The sequence below is a fragment of the Crinia signifera genome, chromosome 8 (assembly GCF_055691185.1).
Source record: "Crinia signifera chromosome 8, ASM5569118v1, whole genome shotgun sequence".
NCBI classification, from domain to species: domain Eukaryota; kingdom Metazoa; phylum Chordata; class Amphibia; order Anura; family Myobatrachidae; genus Crinia; species Crinia signifera.
The window spans coordinates 132796431-132815676 of record NC_139224.1 but is presented as its reverse complement, the minus strand read 5'-3'; the positions used below and the strand labels follow the sequence as shown (position 1 = coordinate 132815676).

At 46.4% G+C, this 19246-nt stretch overlaps 1 long non-coding RNA gene across 3 annotated transcripts in view; it reads right to left on the bottom strand.

Annotated features, from left to right (window-relative positions):
- Nucleotides 1–19246, bottom strand: part of LOC146026481 (uncharacterized) — a 138975-nt gene that overhangs the window by 82179 nt on the left and 37550 nt on the right. For 2 of the 3 annotated variants that reach the window (XR_014454465.1, XR_014454466.1), the window contains exon 4: nucleotides 7854–8225. This is a non-coding gene — a long non-coding RNA (uncharacterized LOC146026481). Of the gene's footprint in view, nucleotides 1–6924; nucleotides 8226–19246 lie in introns of those variants that run through there. The other variant, XR_014454464.1, reaches the window with a different exon arrangement.

Here is a 19246-nt window from a genome sequence, read left to right as displayed (position 1 = left end):
AGGAACATAGGATCAGACATGTATTGGTGACTGGGAGGGAGATATGCAGGTGCCGGAGTATAAGCTGTTTGCAATGGACGATGTTCCGGAAGCTGAGTGATATTCTGCTACTGCTGATGTGTCATGGTCACTAAAGGGTCGCACAGCTGCTAGTGAGACGTCATGATCAGACATGTATTGGTGGATATGTAGGTGCACAGAGATGGTCCATCCTATGGGCGTGTTATAGTAGTATAGTGCTTGTGTCACTGTCGCTCACTCAGATGCACAATCACTCACATTGGAGGCCATACTCTGCCCCTAGCATGGGGCTAGTGCCAGTTTCATCGCTGCAACAAATGATTGTGTCTGAAGGTGCAACAAAGGGTATTTAAGCAAGACCAGCAGAATATGTACACATGGGCACTGCAGGGGTGTGGGATGCCGGCCTGACACTCGGGATTCCTGACGATCAGTATACCGACATTGGAATCCCAGCTGCCGGTATTCTGACAGAGGGGCAAGCACAACAAAACCCCTTGTGGGCTCGCTGCGCTCCTCACAGGTTCTATTCTCCTTCTACGGGGGTCATGGACCCACACAAGGGAGAATAGCCCCTGTCAGTTGGGATCCTGACTGCCGGGTATTTTACAATTGGGATTCCAATGTTCGGCAGGATGACTTTAACTGTTCGCTAGGCAGCAACTAAATGCAGCCTAGCGAGAAGGTCTGAATTACCCCCAAAAGTGTCTTAGTCCACAACACTGGAGACTGTGCAGATTAATTTGATATGTGACACTTGTGTGTGACTGAGTCTGTATACTGAGCACAATAGAAAACAGCTGTGTCTGCTATGTATATGTATATAGATTTAGAGGCTCAGTCGCACACACAGATATGCTAGTACACGACTCTGCCACTCAGTCGTTAGTAGCCTCTCACATTTCCTGGTGCGCAGAGATGATGTATGAGAACACAGCTGTATAAGGATGTACAGAATGTCCGTTCCAAGGCACACTTCATATCCACTTTGTTAATTCCATGCACAGGATCATATAGAGGACTGCGTGAGCATATACCTCCCAATTTTAATAGACCGTCTTGATTCCATGGATCCTATGATCAATACATTTTTCTTGTTTTGAGGTTTAGTAATGTTGCAATATTTTGTATTTCCTTTATGAAAAACACTAGTGGCATGACTACACCACACACCATGGCATGCCCATACCCCCCCCCCCCCCCCCCCCCATCAAGCCACCACTATACACCCACACTGAGATCCACACTGTTGGGAAGTAATGATTGCAGAACAGCACAAAGAGCAAGAAAAGTCCTTTCTTTGATCAATTCCAGCCTCAGATATGTCCTCCATCTCGCCTCCCTTAATGAGTTGTGAGAACCCAGTGTATTTGATTTAATTGTGATTATTTGTGTAAAAATGCTAGTGTTTGGTGAGATGTGGGCGGGAGATCTATAAATAGTTGAAGTAGCACAGCCATCGGCACTGTTTCGGTGTCTGTCACCTTCTTGATTAGCCCAGGACGAAGGTGACAGACACCAAAATGGTGCCGTCCGCGGTGCTACTTGAACTATTTATGGTGGGTGAATGTTACGAGACTGTTACTGAACTTTCTGACTGAGCATGGATTTAAAAAGTATGTTTAAAATGTATACATTCGGTGTTCTGGCCTATTTGCTCTATTCCCAGACGGGATACTGGTAGCAAATACTTGTTTTCTATTTTTCCTGACCGGCACTCTACCAATAATTAGAGACCGATGAGTGTGGCTTCCAGACACAACGTATGTATGTATGTATGTATGTATGTATGTATGTATATGTGTGTGTGTGTATGTATATATACTAGGGATGTGCACCGGCCACTTTTCACGTTTTGGATTCTGATTACCTTCAGGTTTTGGGTTCTACTGGGTTTTGCCAAAACACCCCCTCAACGTTTTGGGTTCTGATTTTTTTTTTTTTTTCACGGAATTTAGGTGGGGTTTTTCTCCTACGCTATTATTAACCTCAATAGCATTGATCTCCACTCATTTCCAGTCTATTCTGAACACCTCACACCTCACTATATTGTTTTTAGGCCAAAAGGTTGCACATAAGTAGTTGGATAACTATGATAAGCGACACAAGTGGGCGGCACAAACACTAGACTGATACGGCACACTTAGCATCACCCCTGGACTGATACGGCACACTTAGCATCACCCCTGGACTGATACGGCACACTTAGTATCACCCCTGGACTAATACAGCACACTTGGCAGCACCCCATGAATTATACAGCAGACTTGGCTCACCCCAGGAATTATTTGGCAGACGTGGCTCACCCCTGGACTGATACGGCACACTTAGCATCACCCCTGGACTGATACGGCACACTTAGCATCACCCCTTGACTAATACAGCACACTTAACAGCACCCCATGAATTATACGGCAGACTTGGCTCACCCCAGGAATTATTTGGCAGACTTGGCTCACCCCTGGACTGATACGGCACACTTAGCATCACCCCTGGACTGATACGCAGGGCCGCCGAGAGGCAGGGGGGGCGGGTACATTTTACCTGGGCCCGGGCCTGCCAGGGGGGCCCGGGTCCAGACACACACTATAAAATATATTTTTTGGGCTGCGGGTGCGTAGGGAGGACAAGGACCTGTCCGCCCGCCCATGTGTCCGGCCACCCGCCCGCCCATGTGTCCGGCCACCCGCCTGTCAGCTGCGGCTGCCCCTGCCTGTCCTTTCCCTGCACACAGAGAGACAGACGCTAGAAGTCATAGTTCACCTCAAGCGTCTGACAGGAAGCACAGCTCTGCACTTCCTGGTAACGCTGCCGGGCTGTGTTCCCTGTCAGAGACGCTGGAAGTGAAAAATGACTTCTAGCGTCTGGTTCTCTGTGCGCAGGGGAAGGCAGGGTAAGGCAGGGGCAGCAGCAGCTGACGGGCGGGTGGCCGGGCACATATTAACCCCTTGGCAACGAGCTAGAACCCCAGGCAATGGAAATAACCCCCCCTTGGCAACGAGCAAGAACCCCTGGCAAAAAATATTAACCCCTTGGCAACATTTAAAATCCCCTTGGCAATAAGCAAGGACCCCTGGCAATGGACAGTAACCCCCCCTTGGCAACGAGCAAGAACCCCTGGCAACGTACATTAACCCCCCTTGGCAATGAGCATTAACCCCTGGGAACAAATATAAACCCATTGGTAACAAGCAATAACCCCTGGTAATGTATATTAACCCCTTGGCAACGAGCAAGAACCCCTGGCAACGGACATTAACCCCCCCTCTTGGCAACGAGCAAGAACCCCTGGCAACGGACATTAACTCCCCTTGACAACAAGCATTAACCCCTGGCAATGCATATTAACCCCTTGGCAACGGACATTAACTCCCTGCAACAAGCAGGTAATTTATAATGTATTAGAAGCCTTACTGTGGGGGGCAACGTGGTGTGGCATAGTCAGTGTGTATCGATTTTTGTGTGACATCCCATTTTTTTGGGAAGTCCTGTGGGAATTAGACACTGGCCATGCCCTCACAGCGACAAAACGGCACCCAAAAATTTTTGACGTGTGCCTGCGGCAAGCAAATATATTCCTTTCTCCACTGCCGTAGTTGGGAGGTATGCATTAGGTGTGAGAGGTATTGCAATGTGTGGCATAATGTGTCAGGGGCATTACAGTGTGCAGCATAGTATCAGGCATTATGGTGTGCTGCATCATGTTTCAGAGAAATGGTGGTGTGTGGCATAATGTATCGGGCATTACAGTGTGCAGCATATTGCGCTGGGGCATTACGGTGTGCGGCATAGTATTAGGGGCATTCTTCAAATTTTAGTAGCTCTCAGGGACTTTTTGTCTTTTTTTGGGAAGAGGGTAAAAGCCGGAAACATAATAAATGCATTGAAAAAGTCGGAAACTATGTAAAGTGTATTAGAAAAGCCGTTAATCATATCAATTGCATTGAAAAAGTCGGAAACTATGTAAAGTGTATTATGAAAAGCCGGAAATCATAGTAAATGTATTCAAAAAGCCGGAAATCATAGTAAATACATGTAAAGTATATTAGAAACGCCGGGAATCATAGTAAATGCATTAAGAAAAGCCGAAAATCATAGTAAATGCATTGAAAAAGCCGGAAATCATAGTAAATGCATTGAAAAAGCCGGAAATTATAGTAATTGCATTGCAAAAGACAGAGACCATGTAAAGTGTATTAGAAAAGCCGGAAATCATAGTGCATGCATTGAAAAAGCCGGAATTCATAGTAAATGCATTGAAAAAGACAGAAACCATGTAAAGTGTATTAGAAAAGCCGGAAATTATAGTAAAAGTTTGGGGGCACAGGGGGCAATTTTCTTTTAGGGATGCCAATCCCTGGATCCCGGGAATACCGGGTTTCAGCATTTTTCAATCCCAGTGATATTGGTGTACCGGCCCCAAGATTTCTGTTGCCATCCATTACATAGAAATGATCTTCTAGACCTTTGAACTTTGACTTTGTCTCTGTCCCTGCGTCCCCACCATCTCTGTCCCCACCGCCTGGTCCTTTGTCACCACCGTCTCTCTCCCTGCATCCCGCCATCCCACTCTATGCACCTTTGTCCCCGCCATCTCTCTCCCTGCATCCCCACGCAATTTTTTCATAGGGTTGTATGTTAGTGAATTTACTGTACAATATCGTGTACCATGGCATCCGATAATCGCATCGCATCCGATGTTTTGCATCCGACATTTTGAATGTGAAACATCGGATGCAATGCGATTTTTCCATAGGGTTGTATGTTAGTGACTTTACTGTACAATATCGGGTGCCATGGCATCCGATAAAATATCGGATCCAATATAGGGTTTTATGCCATATAATGTACTATCCATGTATTATATGACATATAATGTGATGGACACACCCCCCCCCCCCCCCCCCCCCCACTATCCACACCACCCCGAAGCATGGCGAGCCACGCTTCGGGCTCGGTGGCTCGCTGCGCGTGCCACACTATATAAAATCAACTACATGCCGACTTGGATAGTGGGGGTATGAAAAGGTCGGGCGGACGCGTTCCACCGCCCATCGCGGGGCTCGCTGCGCTTGCCACGCTTCGGGGTGCCGTGGATAGTGTGGGGGGTGCACCCCATCACATTATATCACTATCCATATAATACATGGATAGTACATTATATGGCATAAAACCCTATACAATATTTGTATAGTAAAATCAGTTAAATACAACCCTATGGAAAAATCGCATCGCATGCAAAAAATCGGATGCAAAACATCGGATGCGATGCAATTATCGGATGCCATGGCACCCAATATTGTAAAGTAAATTCACTGACATACAACCCTATGGAAAAATCGCATTGCTTCCGATGTTTCGCATGCAAAACATCGGATGCAAAACATCGGATGCGATGCAATTATCGGATGCCATGGCACCCAATATTGTACAGTAAATTCACTGACATACAACCCTATGGAAAAATCGCATCCGATGTTTCGCATGCAAAACATCGGATGCAAATCATCGGATGTGATGCGATTATCAGATGCCATGGCACCCAATATTGTATAGTAAATTCACTAACATACAACCCTATGGAAAAATCGCATCGCATCCGAAACATCGGATGCAATGTGATATATGTGATATATAGATTTTTTCACTGAAGGCCAGATGCACTTCAAAAGTGATAAAATTCAGAGTGATAAACCACCAACCAATCAGCTCCTGCCTGTCATTTTTCAAACACCGTCAGTGACATTGCATGTAGGAGCTGATTGGATGGCTGTTTATCACTCTCCATTTTATCACATTTTAATCTTATTGCATCTGGGCCCCAGTGTGGTGACTCCTGAGCACTAATATGTCACTTCCCACTGATTCCCCAACTGTGTTACTGTGTAATATTAGTGGGAAGATGATGTGGGCTATGGGGCAGAGAGACCAACTGCCGCCCGCATGCCACATGCCAGGTATAAAACCTCAGTGCACTGGCCTCTCACTGTCATTTCTTGAGCAGAGGCAGAGGTGAGTGCAAGAAAATAGACCCCCCTTAGAGAGAACCAGTTTTTACAGCGGTTACTCCAGGTATTATCACAGTGATCAGAGAGATCAGCGCACATTAACATCTGTGTTTTCTTTTCTTTTGTGCACCTTTGGTGCAATTTACCACCAACGATGAACCGGAGGGAATTGGCCCAGTTAACCGGAACTGGGCCATATCCGAACACCTCCTGGCTACGGTCAGGGCGCCGCAGACCATCTTCTGGTGTACCATCAGCAGCAGCCCCAACATCAGGAGGACCACCAGCAGCAGCAGTGCCATCCTCAGGAGCACCAGCAGTGGCAGGAGCACGAAGACCAGCAGTCATCCTTGCCCGCCTTCCATCCTACAGGAGATGCACCTTTACAGAAGGAGGCGCTGTAGAGTCCTGCCCCATCTGCATCTCCCAGTTTTGGATTGGAGAGGAAGTGGCGGTCACATCCTGCAGGCATGTTTTCCACATCTCATGCCTGACACAGTGGCTGGACATTAACACCATCTGCCCCCTGTTCCGCTCCCGATGCCTGAGCAGACTTTTCCTGCGTCATCTTTAGAGGAAATCCGAGGACGTAAGTACTGTTACAGCTGGTCGTGTCCTTGTTGTCTTGTCTCCCCCTGTCTACCCTACTCGGGGATTAGCTACTTGCTGCTGTTGTCAGCAGAAGTCTTGAGGGATTTTACCTTTTTTACCTGAACTGACGGACTTAATTTGGCTCATTTAAATTTGGCTAATTGGCAACAATTCAAATTCCTCAGTCCCTCAGCAGGGTTTTGGGTTCACCTATTGCCGAGTTTTACTTGTGTTATCCTTTCTCTCCCCCCCCAACCCCCTTTCCCCTCATGTGTCTTTATATTGCTTCGGATTGGCCCTGAAGCTTGTCTTAATTCGACTAATTGGCATTCAATTAAACAAAAGTTTTGTTTTTTTTTGGGCTTTTTTTTTTTGGCAGATCATTAATTTAAGTTTTAATTTCTTTGGGAGCTATTCATGAAGCAGTGAAAGATGGGAGAAGTGTGATTGGTTGCCATGGTAACATCTCCTCTGGCTCACCCCTCCACTCTTCTCACTGATTCCCGAATAGGCCCCTTTGCCACCAAACTTTAGTTCATTAAACATATTTAAATAATCCTGATGTGTTTAAAATAAATTCCACCTTTTATTCTGCCAAATACATGTCTCCGAGTCTTTATTCATATTATGGTTACTTACGAGTGTGTGATTATATGGTATATATTATATGGTATATACATGGGACACCCCTCAGATGGTGGAAGGTTATGGGCATCTTTACCACCAGACATTTCCTAATCCATTTAATTATAATAAATAATGAAATAAATACCCATTACTGGCAATCACGGTGTCTGAGTCTTTCTGTTTATTAATGGTATTACTGTTATATTATTGTTCTGTGACTAGCGTCCCGGTCAGTATAAAATATGTTCAATCCTATTTTGCATATTGACTGTGTGAGGGTGAAGTGGGCGTTTGGGGGTGGAAACCTGCCGTTTTCCAGGTATTTCTGAAAAAGTGATGTGCCCGGGCATTTATGGGGAGGGTCTGTGATGTCAGCAATGACCGCTTCCGCCCCGTCACAGTCATCATTTAGTGGAAGGGTCAGAGTTACTCCCAATTGCACAGACTGCAAAATAGATGCAAGATTTGCATATTGCTGTCCATGTTATCTCCCCCACATGGTCCCGTCACTCGCAGCACATGAATAGGCTGCTGACAATCGCTCAGATGTGAAAACATCGGCATTGCATACAAACATGAATTAAGGTAATTGGGCCTGATACAGACCTGATTGCTGGGCTGCAAATTTATTTGCCGCTTGATTGATTATGGAACGACCGTCCATGCGCACGGTACGCAGTGCACATGCATGGGGTCTGCAAACGGGGAAAACCATTCGATGCTAAAAGCTGCAGCATGATTGACAAGCTGCTGGTGTTTGGGGGAGGCGATGGCCAGTGTTCCAGAAACGGAGACTTGTCCCTTTTTTCTGAGGGTGTCACAAAGCCAGTGTCTGCATTCACAGTTCCGGCAGCATGATATCACCGGGAATCCTGCGTAACCTCAGGGTGTCTGATGTTCATGCAGATGATGTGATGCTGTGTCTTCAGACTAGGGGTAAGCGGGTCCAGTTCTCAGAGAAGGCCCAACTGCAATTCCCTGCATTAGACACAAGTGTCAGAGTTACATATACTGTAGGTTACACCTTGGCATCTGGAGATTTTCTAGGCATGGGCAGAACAAGCATTACTGTATGTACAGCTCTACCTTTCAAGAAACCTACAAAATGGCTTATGACCCATACTTGCCTACTTTTGAAAAGCAGTTTGAGGGAGATTTTAGATGGTAGCAAAATGAAAGCATACATCACAATAGAGGAGGAACAGTTGTGCGTGCCGTAGGCGCGCGTCCGAAATTAGGGGGCATGGCTTGCAGCGGGAGGGGGTGTGGCCTATAATCGCGGTGTCAGACGAGGCGTCTATTTATCGCTGGCCAGCAACTAATGGGGGATCCTATACAGATCCTATACAGAAAATGTGCAGCATAAATATAAAATAGTATGAAAAAATATACAAACAAATATTAATGCTATAGGTAAGTGCCCTTTGTTGGAATAATCAGTGAGGCAGGCATTCAGCTAGTAAATTACTGAGCATGACAGGAGGAGTGGAGCATGTATTGGGTGCCAGTCGGGGCCCGGGGGTGGTGGGAGAGAGGATCAATAAGGATCAGGCTTAGTGGGTGGGAGAGAGGTTAAAGAATCAGACAATGTTATAGTTACTGCTGCTCCCGGACTCCCGGCTCCCGCTGCCCGGCTCACTGCCACTGTTCAATGCTGCTGCCACACCACAGTCCCTCCTCTCCGCTGCCCTCCTGCTCCTGGTGCTTCCGGCTCCCGCTCACACTGCTGCTGCCGCTCACTTCAGCGCTGCTACTGCTGCCCAGTGACGCACCATGTCTACGCACACAGCCCCGCGGTGGCCCACGGAACATGCCGTTCGCACATGCGCAGTAAAACATTTTGGGAGAGTGGACAAAAATTCGGGAGGAACCGAGGGATTTGCAAGGGAGCGGGAGGAGGATTGAAAAAAACAAGAGACTCCCGCTAAATGAGGGAGGGTAGGCAAGTATGCATTATACACAGCCCCCATATTACATTATACACAGCCCCCATATTACAGTATACACAGCCCCCCATATTACATTATACACAGCCCCCCCATATTACATTATACACAGTACCCCCATGTTACATTATACACAGTCCCCCCACAGCCCCCCATATTACATTATACACAGCCCCCATATTACATTATACACAGCCCCCCATATTACAGTATACACAGCTCCCCCATATTACATTATACACAGCACCCCCATATTACATTACACAGTCCCCCCATATTACATTATACACAGTACCCCCATGTTACATTATACACAGTCCCCCACATTACATTATACACAGCCCCCCCATATTACATTACACAGTCCCCCCATATTACATTATACACAGTACCCCCATGTTACATTATACACAGTCCCCATATTACTTTATACACAGCCCCCCATATTACATTACACAGTCCCCCCATATTACACTACACAGTCCCCCCATATTACATTATACACAGTACCCCCATGTTACATTATACACATTATACACAGTCCCCCCACAGCCCCCCATATTACATTATACACAGCCCCCATATTACAGTATACACAGCTCCCCCATATTACATTATACACAGCCCCCCCATATTACATTATACAAAGCCCCCCATATTACATTACACAGTCCCCCCATATTACATTATACACAGTACCCCCATGTTACATTATACACAGTCCCCCACAGCCCCCCATATTACATTATACACAGCCCCCCCATACTACATTACACAGTCCCCCCATATTACACTACACAGTCCCCCCATATTACATTATACACAGTACCCCCATGTTACATTATACACATTATACACAGTCCCCCCCACAGTCCCCCATATTACATCATACACAGCCCCCATATTACATTATACACAGCCCCCCACATTACATTACACAGTCTCCCCCCCCCCCCCCCACACACACACTACACAGAGTACCCACAGTAATTACAGCCCCCCTCCCCCAGACTAGTACACATAGCCCCACAGTGCCACATTACACACATCCCCTCACTCCCCCAGTACACAGGACAGCACTCACCTGGCTGTGTTGTCCCTTCCTGGGAGGTGCAGCAGGGAACTGGCACTGTGGTAGATGAAGCACATGGCAGCCGGTGACAGGAGCAGGAAGAGCATTGCACGGAGCTCACTCACTCTGTGAGTGGGTGGGCGGGGCCAGCAGCAGGGAAGCCCTGACTGACGGCTCTCCTGCTCCTTCTGCTACACAGACTTCCCACAGCACGTCGGCCGGCTGTCATGTAGCAGCGTGCAGGCAGCGCCCGGCGCCCCCCCGGGAATCCGTGCACGCGCATGCGCAGTAAGGACTTTGCGGGAGTCCCCACAAAAACCGGGAGGTGGGGGCAGGTTTGCAGGGCAGCGGGAGGCTCCTGCAAAAAGCGGGAGTCTCCTGCTGAATGCGGGAGGGTAGGCAAGTATGTTATGACCACAATCACTGAACAATGGGTAAGTCACTCTAGACACATATGAATGTGTTATTAAAACAACACAATAACATTGCCTCATTGTGTTGACATATGGCGTGCTACTGTACATCAGCAACTTAAAAAAATATTTTTAAGATGTTGCCATGGGTGAAATGTAATAGGATGAGAGAATCAGAAAGTGAGAGATTTGGTAAGAGATCTCCAGTGTGACTTTGCAGTGTAAATGATTGCCGCTTTAAAAAAACTGGAGGTTTCTTACCAGATCTCTCACTTTCTGATTCTCTCATCCTATTAAATCTCACCTTTGTTGTTATTAGCATTAGTAGTAGTAGTATTATTATCATTATTGTTATTATTACTCTATTCATATTGCGCCACAAGGGCAGCAACTTACAAAATACAGAATACAGAAACAGAATGAACAAAACAAGAAAGAAACAAACTTACAGAATAAGGAACTGGAACTGTTTAAAAATAAACTACAGTGGGGGAAATTTACTAAGGTAAATTCGTAAAAAAAAAATCGTATTTTCAAAGTAAAATACAAATATTTGGGGCGTATTTGTATTTTTGGCATTTACTAATATGATTATTAGTATTAATGGGACATTGGTATTTGTATTTACATATACGAATGAATACACCATCGAATTAATTCGACAGGAATCACCATTCAAAAGAATAATGATTTCTAATTTTAAATACGGCCGGTAATTAGCGGGATACGCCCACTAATTGCTGAACAAATACACCTGGACAATACACATCATTTTCCTGGCGTATTTGGCTTCAGCCTGCAGGGATCAGTCAGATCCATGCAATCTGCAGTGTGTAAAAAATAGAAAAATAAATAAAATGTTGTGGGGTCCCCCCCCTCCACGGCCGTAACCAGCACCAGACTGAAAGAGCCGGGGCTGGTATTAAAAAAACCATGAAACCGGGCAAATAGGGCTTCGCTGATTTTTATAAACCAGCCCCAGGCTCCAGGGCCAGGTCTGGTTCCCAAAATATGGGGGGCAAAATGACTAGAAGTCCCCCGTATTTTAAGAACCAGCCCCAGGCCCAACCAGCCCGCAGGGTAATGCCATAGCCGGGGGAAGACTTTTTATACAAGTCCCCCCAGCCAAAGCATTCATCCCTACCGACTAGTCAGCCTGGGGGAGTGGGGACCCCCCAATAAAGGGCCCCCCCTTTCAGGACTTACCTGGCCAGGCTAAAGCCTGGTGCTGTCCTCGATGCCCCTGGGCGGTGGGCATCAAGCTGATTGAAGTGTAAAAAATAGATTGAAAAACTATTGTCTAATACTGTGGAACTATGAGTTCCAGCAAGCCTCCCCCGCATGCTGGGACTTGGAGAACCACAAGTCCCAGCATGCGGGGCATTAAAGGGCCCCCTGGCACTTGTAGTTCCACAGTAAAAGAAATAGTTAAATAAACAAACACTGAAACACATGAAAAATAAAAGTTTAATACATACATTACACATACTTACTGATACTTACCTTTCTTGAGCCCGTAGGTAGGTCCCTGGGTCCGGGCTCCAGGGCTTCATGATCCGGGGTCCGGGGCTCCATGATCCGGGGTCCAGGCTCCAGGATCCGAAGAAATCCTGGATCCAGGATCCGAAGAAAACATTCTACTCACCAAGGTCCTCCGGCGAAGATCACGTCCTCTTCGTTCCTCCGTAGTCCAGGTCTAAAAAAAATGTATGTTCCGGCCGGTACCCTCGCAATGACAGGAGAGACGCTGAAGTTTCATCTTCAGCGCCTCTCCTCCGAATGATTCTATTGGCCGCCTAGCGGCCAATCAGGAGCCGAGAAATTTGACTCCTGATTGGCCACTATTTTTTACACACTACAGCCTGCACGGATCTGACTGATCCATGCAGACTGCCTATACTAATTTGTATTAGCGGCCATATATATGGCCGCTAATATGAATGAATACGCCATCGGGGGCTTACAAAACAGTCGTATTTGACTGCTTTGTAAATTACCCTCGGGAACACGAATTTGCATATGGCTGAAACAGCAGTATGCATTCGTATTCATTCGTATTAAGAATACGAATATGAAAAATCGTATTCATATTCTTAGTAAATTTCCCCCAATATGTTTTCATTTATGGACTGGTTGGAAACCACATTACATAAAAGCAAATTAATCAAAGGCTTCTTCACAACATGGAGAGTTATATTGGTACCATTTCTACAGACTTTCAGGATAAAATTAAACAATCTCTTCAAAATACTGAATATTCTGAGACAAAAATATTATTCGTGACCCCCCCAATCACATGAGAATTAAGTTCTAGTGGTAATGTAATTCTAAGGGAGGGCTCTTTTGGGTCGTGGCCCTCCCACATGTCCATGCACCCATGCCGCTATGTGAGTATTGGCTAATTTTCGAATGCTTGTGTATTTCTATATATAATTGCCCATTTGCCAATCTTGGCTATGCTTTGTACTCATATACACACAACATTGATGCTATATTGTATGCTGATACCATGCAAATTCTAACTGTGGTTACTGCTCTGTAATTCTTCTTTTTTCAATGTATCATGAATAATATTTGTCTTTTTGTGAGGTGATATACAAATAAAAAAAACATTGCTGCATCAGGGGTCATAGTACTCTACATCAAATGTCTGATCGCAGCACTGGAAGTGTGGCCGTTCCGACCGCCAATAAGAAACATGCCTGTGGCAACTTGAATTTGGTGCCATTCGAGACCTATTGCAAACATGTCTGATAACTCGGCGGCCAATCAGAATGGCCTTGTGATTTAATCAGTGCTCACCCCAGTGAGCCAATCAGGGCTGTCAGATGCTGACCTGAAGGGAAAGGAGTAGAGTATGCGACAGCGGGGACATAGTACGGAAGAGCTCCGGAATATAGAAGAGGTGGTGACGAAGAGGCCAGAAGATGCTGGGATCAAGATAGAAGATGACCTGGACGAAGAAAAGAAGAGGCACAGCCGCTGGCCCATCCTGGGTTCACACATTAAAACTAAGGTGGCAGGCAGATGTTGCTGATAATCGTTATGTTGTGTATTAAACGTTTGAGTGTGTCTGTCAATTTACAGTGTTTGGCTACCCACTTCTGTGCAGCAATGAGGGTCAGCAGATCCCACACGTTGCTGCTGTCAGGTTTAAATATAAGGTGCCATATAGGAGTGGGTCATGAGAACACAGCTGTATAAGGATGTACAGAATGTCCGTTCCAAGGCACACTTCATATCCACTTTGTTAATTCCATGCACAGGATCGTATAGAGGACTGCGTGAGCATATACCTCCCAATTTTAATAGACAGTCTTGGTTCCATGGATCCTGTGATGGATCCATTTTTCTTGTTTTGAGGCTTTTCCTCTCTAGCAATGTTGCAATAATTTTGGGTTTCCTTTATGAAAAACACTAGTGGCATGACTACACCACCCGCCATGGCATGGCCATACTCTCCCCCCCCCCCCCCCCCCCCATCAAGACACCACTATACACCCACACTGAGTTCCACACTGTTGGGAGGCATTGATTGCAGAACAGCACAGAGCAAGAAAAGTCCTTTCTTAGATCAATTCCAGCCTCCATCTCGCCTCCCTTCATAATGAGTTGCGCCACACTGTGAGAACCCAGTGTATTTTATTTAATTGTGATTATTTGTGTAAAAATGCTAGTGTTTGGTGAGATATGATGGGAGATCTATAAATAGTTAAAGTAGCCAAGAAGGTGCCGTCCGCGGTGCTACTTGAACTATTTATGGTGGGTGAATGTTACGAGACTGTTACTGAACTTTCTGACTGAGCATGGATTTAAAAAGTATGTTTAAAATGTATACATTCGGTGTTCTGGTCTATTTGCTCTATTCCCAGATGGGATACTGGTAGCAAATACTTGTTTTCTATTTTTCCTGACCGGCGCTCTACCAATAATTAGAGACCGATGAGTGCGACTTCCAGACACAACGTATGTATGTATGTATGTATGTATGTATGTATGTATGTATGTATGTATGTGTGTATATATATTTGGGGGTGTAGGTGACACTCACTAATAAAAATCCATAAGCGCTGAGGTGTCCACTCAATTATCCTCAAGTGAGGAAACAATATATACGTGGGTACAGGAATGAGGCCACTCTGCAGACTGTAGAAATTTTCAATATTGCATTTTATTCAGGCACGCTGCCACACCATAAGGTCAACGTTTCGGCTCTAGAATTGAGCCATTATCAAGACATGTGAACAGCCATCAGTGCATACATCGTATGAAAAAATACACCTTGCGATGACAGCAACAAGGTGCACGCCATTAGCCACGTGCAAAGTGTGTGTATATATATATATATATATATATATACATACACTAGGGATGTGCACCGGCCACTTTTCACGTTTTGGGTTTTGGATTCTGATTACCTTCAGGTTTTGGGTTCTACTGGGTTTTGCCAAAACACCCCCTCAACATTTTGGTTTTTGGGTTCTGATTTTTTTTATAGCATAAAAAACACTAAAATCACAGAATTTATATGTTTTTTTTTCTCCTACACTATTATTAACCTCAAGAGCATTGATCTCCACTCATTTCCAGTCTATTCTGAACACCTCACAATATTGTTTTTAGGTCAAAAGATTGCACAGAAGTAGTTGGATAACTATGATAAGCGACACAAGTGGGCGGCAGAAACACTAGACTGATACAGCACACTTAGCATCACCCCTGGACTGATACGGCACCCTTAGCATCACCCCTGGACTGATATGGCACACTTAGCATCACCCCTGGACTAATACAGCACACTTGGCAGCACCCCATGAATTATACGGCAGACTTGGCTCACCCCAGGAATTATTTGGCAGACTTAGCTCACCCCTGGACTGATACGGCACACTTAGCATCACCCCTGGACTGATACAGCACACTTGGCAGCACCCCATGAATTATACGGCAGACTTGGCTCACCCCAGGAATTATTTGGCAGACTTGGCTCACCCCTGGACTGATATGGCCCACTTAGCATAACCCCTGGACTAATACAGCACACTTAACAGCACCCCATGAATTATACGGCAGACTTGGCTCACCCCAGGAATTATTGGGCAGACTTAGCTCACCCCTGGACTGATACGGCACACTTAGCATCACCCCTGGACTGATACAGCACACTTGGCAGCACCCGATGAATTATACGGCAGACATGAATTATACGGCAGACTTGGCTTACCCCAGGAATTATACGGCACAGATGGTGGCACCCCTGACCTGATACAGCACACATGACAGCACACATGGTATTATACCGCACAGATGGCGGAACACCTGGACTGACACATCACACATGGAATTATACGGCACACAGTGACACCTGCAGTAAAAGAGTTACCCCTGGATTGATACAGCAGACTTAGCAGCACCCCATAAATTATACAGCACACTTGGCTCACCCCTGGACTGATACTGCACACTAAGCATCACCCCTGTGACGGCACACTTAGCAGCACCCCATGAATTATACAGGAGGCTTTGCAGCAACCCATGAATTATACAGCAGGATTTGCAGCAACCCATGAATTATATGACACCCCAGGAATTATGCGTCACACATGTGGGCATCCCTGACCTGATACAGCACACATGGAATTATACGGTACAGATGGCGGCACCCCTGGAGTGATACGGCACACATGGAATTTTACGGCAGACAAAATTGTTTTAATTATAAAAAGACAGCACACCTGGAATTATATGGCAGACTTAGCAACACCCCATGAATTATACAGCACTGTAGGCTCACCCCTGGACTACAGCGCATTTAACAGCCCTTGCAGTAAAAAAAAGAAAAAAAAGAAAACACCTTATTTTTATTTTCATTTAAAAAAAGGGCAACTCCCCTGCTCTGATACGGGACACATGGGGGCACCCCTGGAATTATACGGCACACATGCGGGCACCCCAGGACTGATACAGGACACATGGGGGCACCCATGGAATTATATGGCACACATGCGGGCACCCCTGGACTGATACAGCACACATGTGGGCACCCCTGGACAAATACAGCACACATGTGGGCACCCCTGGATGGATACAGTACACATGCGGGCACCCCTGGACTGATACAGCACACATGTGGGCACACCTGGACAAATACAGCACACATGTGGGCACACCTGGACAAATACAGCACACATGTGGGCACCCCTGGACAAATACAGTACACATGCGGGCACCCCTGGACTGATGCAGCACACATGCGGGCACCCTGGGCACTGGCAGCAGTAATTTAAAAATTTTGCTTTGAATTTCTTTTTTTTAATTAAAATAATGCAGCCCCCTCTGTAGCATAAACTCACCATCGGGTATCCCCAGGTCCACACTACAACAAACTAAACCGTAACTTAACCTTAACTTAACTAACTTATCTGATAAAAAAAGACACGGACACAAAGTGCTGGTGTTTCAAAAATGAATGTCAAATTAATTTTTGACAATTAAACTATGACTATAAATGGTGGCGCACTAAAGAACAGTCACTATAGGAAAGTGGAGTTAAAGATGAATACACATACACATCATCGCTGGTGATCACTCTCCCTGGTCATCCACCCAGGCAGGTGGTTACCTTTGATAAAGTTGTCCCAGCACAACGAAATGCGTCAGCCCAAACCACTACCAATTGGACTCTGGACCCCATCCCAAACATCCCCTTGAACCAGCTACTCCTCCCGTCCCCCCACGGACTACCCCTTTCCACTCCATCCAGAACCCCCCAACTGGATTTATAAATTTGGGTCACCACCTGCCCAATCTTTGGAGACTTATCCGAGAAGTAAGGTATTCCATCTTTGCCCACCAGTGGATCAGAATCAAGGTCTACAGCAGGATACACGGACACCCCAACCACCAGTTCAATCCGTAATATCCCAAATCCCCCTTGTCAACTGTGGGAACCACCATTTTCCCTCGGGAGGAGAGTACAATTTTGGAACAAGCGGGACTCACTTAAGTATCCAATTTCCTTTCTAAGTGGTTTACTGTAGGTTACTGTGTACAACACAATAGTGCAATATCAATTTTTTAGCTATTATTTTTATCTTTTAACAGTGTATTATTATATTACGTGAACAATTAAATGAATTTGTATCTTCATGTAATACCCACTTGATCGTTTCAAATCATTTCATATTACTAATCCTTTTGAGCGCTCCACAAACCCTTTTCTTTTGGGGGGGGGGGGGGGGGGGGCAAGATCTAGCGTTCCTCCACACTCTCCTAGAGATCATGGAGGACCAAACAAACCTACATGTCAGCAAACACTGGGCAATGATGGGTAGGTCCTGGATAATCACGGAGCACAGCTCCAAGGTGGATCCCTGCCCTAGATCATTTCCACCCAGGTGGAATATAATGACCTCCAGGACCCCAAACATCCTCAGGGCTTGAATCAGACCAGCCTGCAGTCCACTCCACATCATTCCCTGTACCCCCAGCCACCTAACCTCCCAGCCCGTGGAAAAACACATACATCAGAGGCGAGACGGGAGCAACGACAGCCACCGCCCCCTACCAGCCTGGGCCGTCTTGGAGCGTCGCAGTTGACATAGCACCAAACCCACATGGACCACCAGGTCATCCGCGGCCAGTGGTGAGGGCATTCGCTTTGGCGGCTCCACCAGCTCCCCGATGATGAAGGCACCATGATAAGCCATTGCATACGCCATTCGAAACAACAGGACCTCATAGTCAGGCCAATAAGATATAAATATATCCCCAGGTCTCACGAGAATCCAACGTGGGATGATGACGTTTTAGCCTCGATTTGGACTCGGAAAGATGGCGGGAACCGGCGAACTCATCGGATCCGGCCTTGGATCAGGTAAGTTCGTGGGGGTTTGGATCTCTAGGATCCAAACTCGCTCATCTCTTATATATTTTGCTACATCTGTCACTCAAAGTGTGTGAGTGTGGAGCCTCTGACTCACTCTGACGCTAGGTGGAGCCTCTGACTCACATGACAGAGAACCAGCCCAGTGAGCCCACAGACAGTGCCAGACACCCTCTGCCTCCCCATGTTGCCCAGCACTGCTACTCCACAGCCACCAGGTGAGCGCCCCCTGCCGCACCCCCCCCCCCCCGCGCCCCCTCCCGCGATTTGTGGCACAAACAGCCCCAGCCCCCCTCCCCCCCGTGCGATTCGCTGCAACACCCCCCCGCGACACCCCCCCCCTCCCAAGGGAAAAAGAACCCCCCGCGACCCCCCCTTGCACGATTCGTGGCACCCCCCCCCCGCAATTCGCAGCAGCCCCAGGATTTAATGGCACATGCAAAACACTGACATGGCTATGGTCGACAATAAAAAAGGTTGATATGAGTTTTTGAAGATTTATTTTTCTTTTTTTTAATGTTTTCATATTCATTGTAATGTGTCGACATGGACACCAATGAAGTGCCACACTTATGTCAACATTTACATGTGTTGACCTTTCTGTGTTGATTTTTTCTTGTGGCGATTCGCGTCACACCCACCCCCCCCCCCGCAACCCCCCCTCCCGCATTTCGCGGCACCCC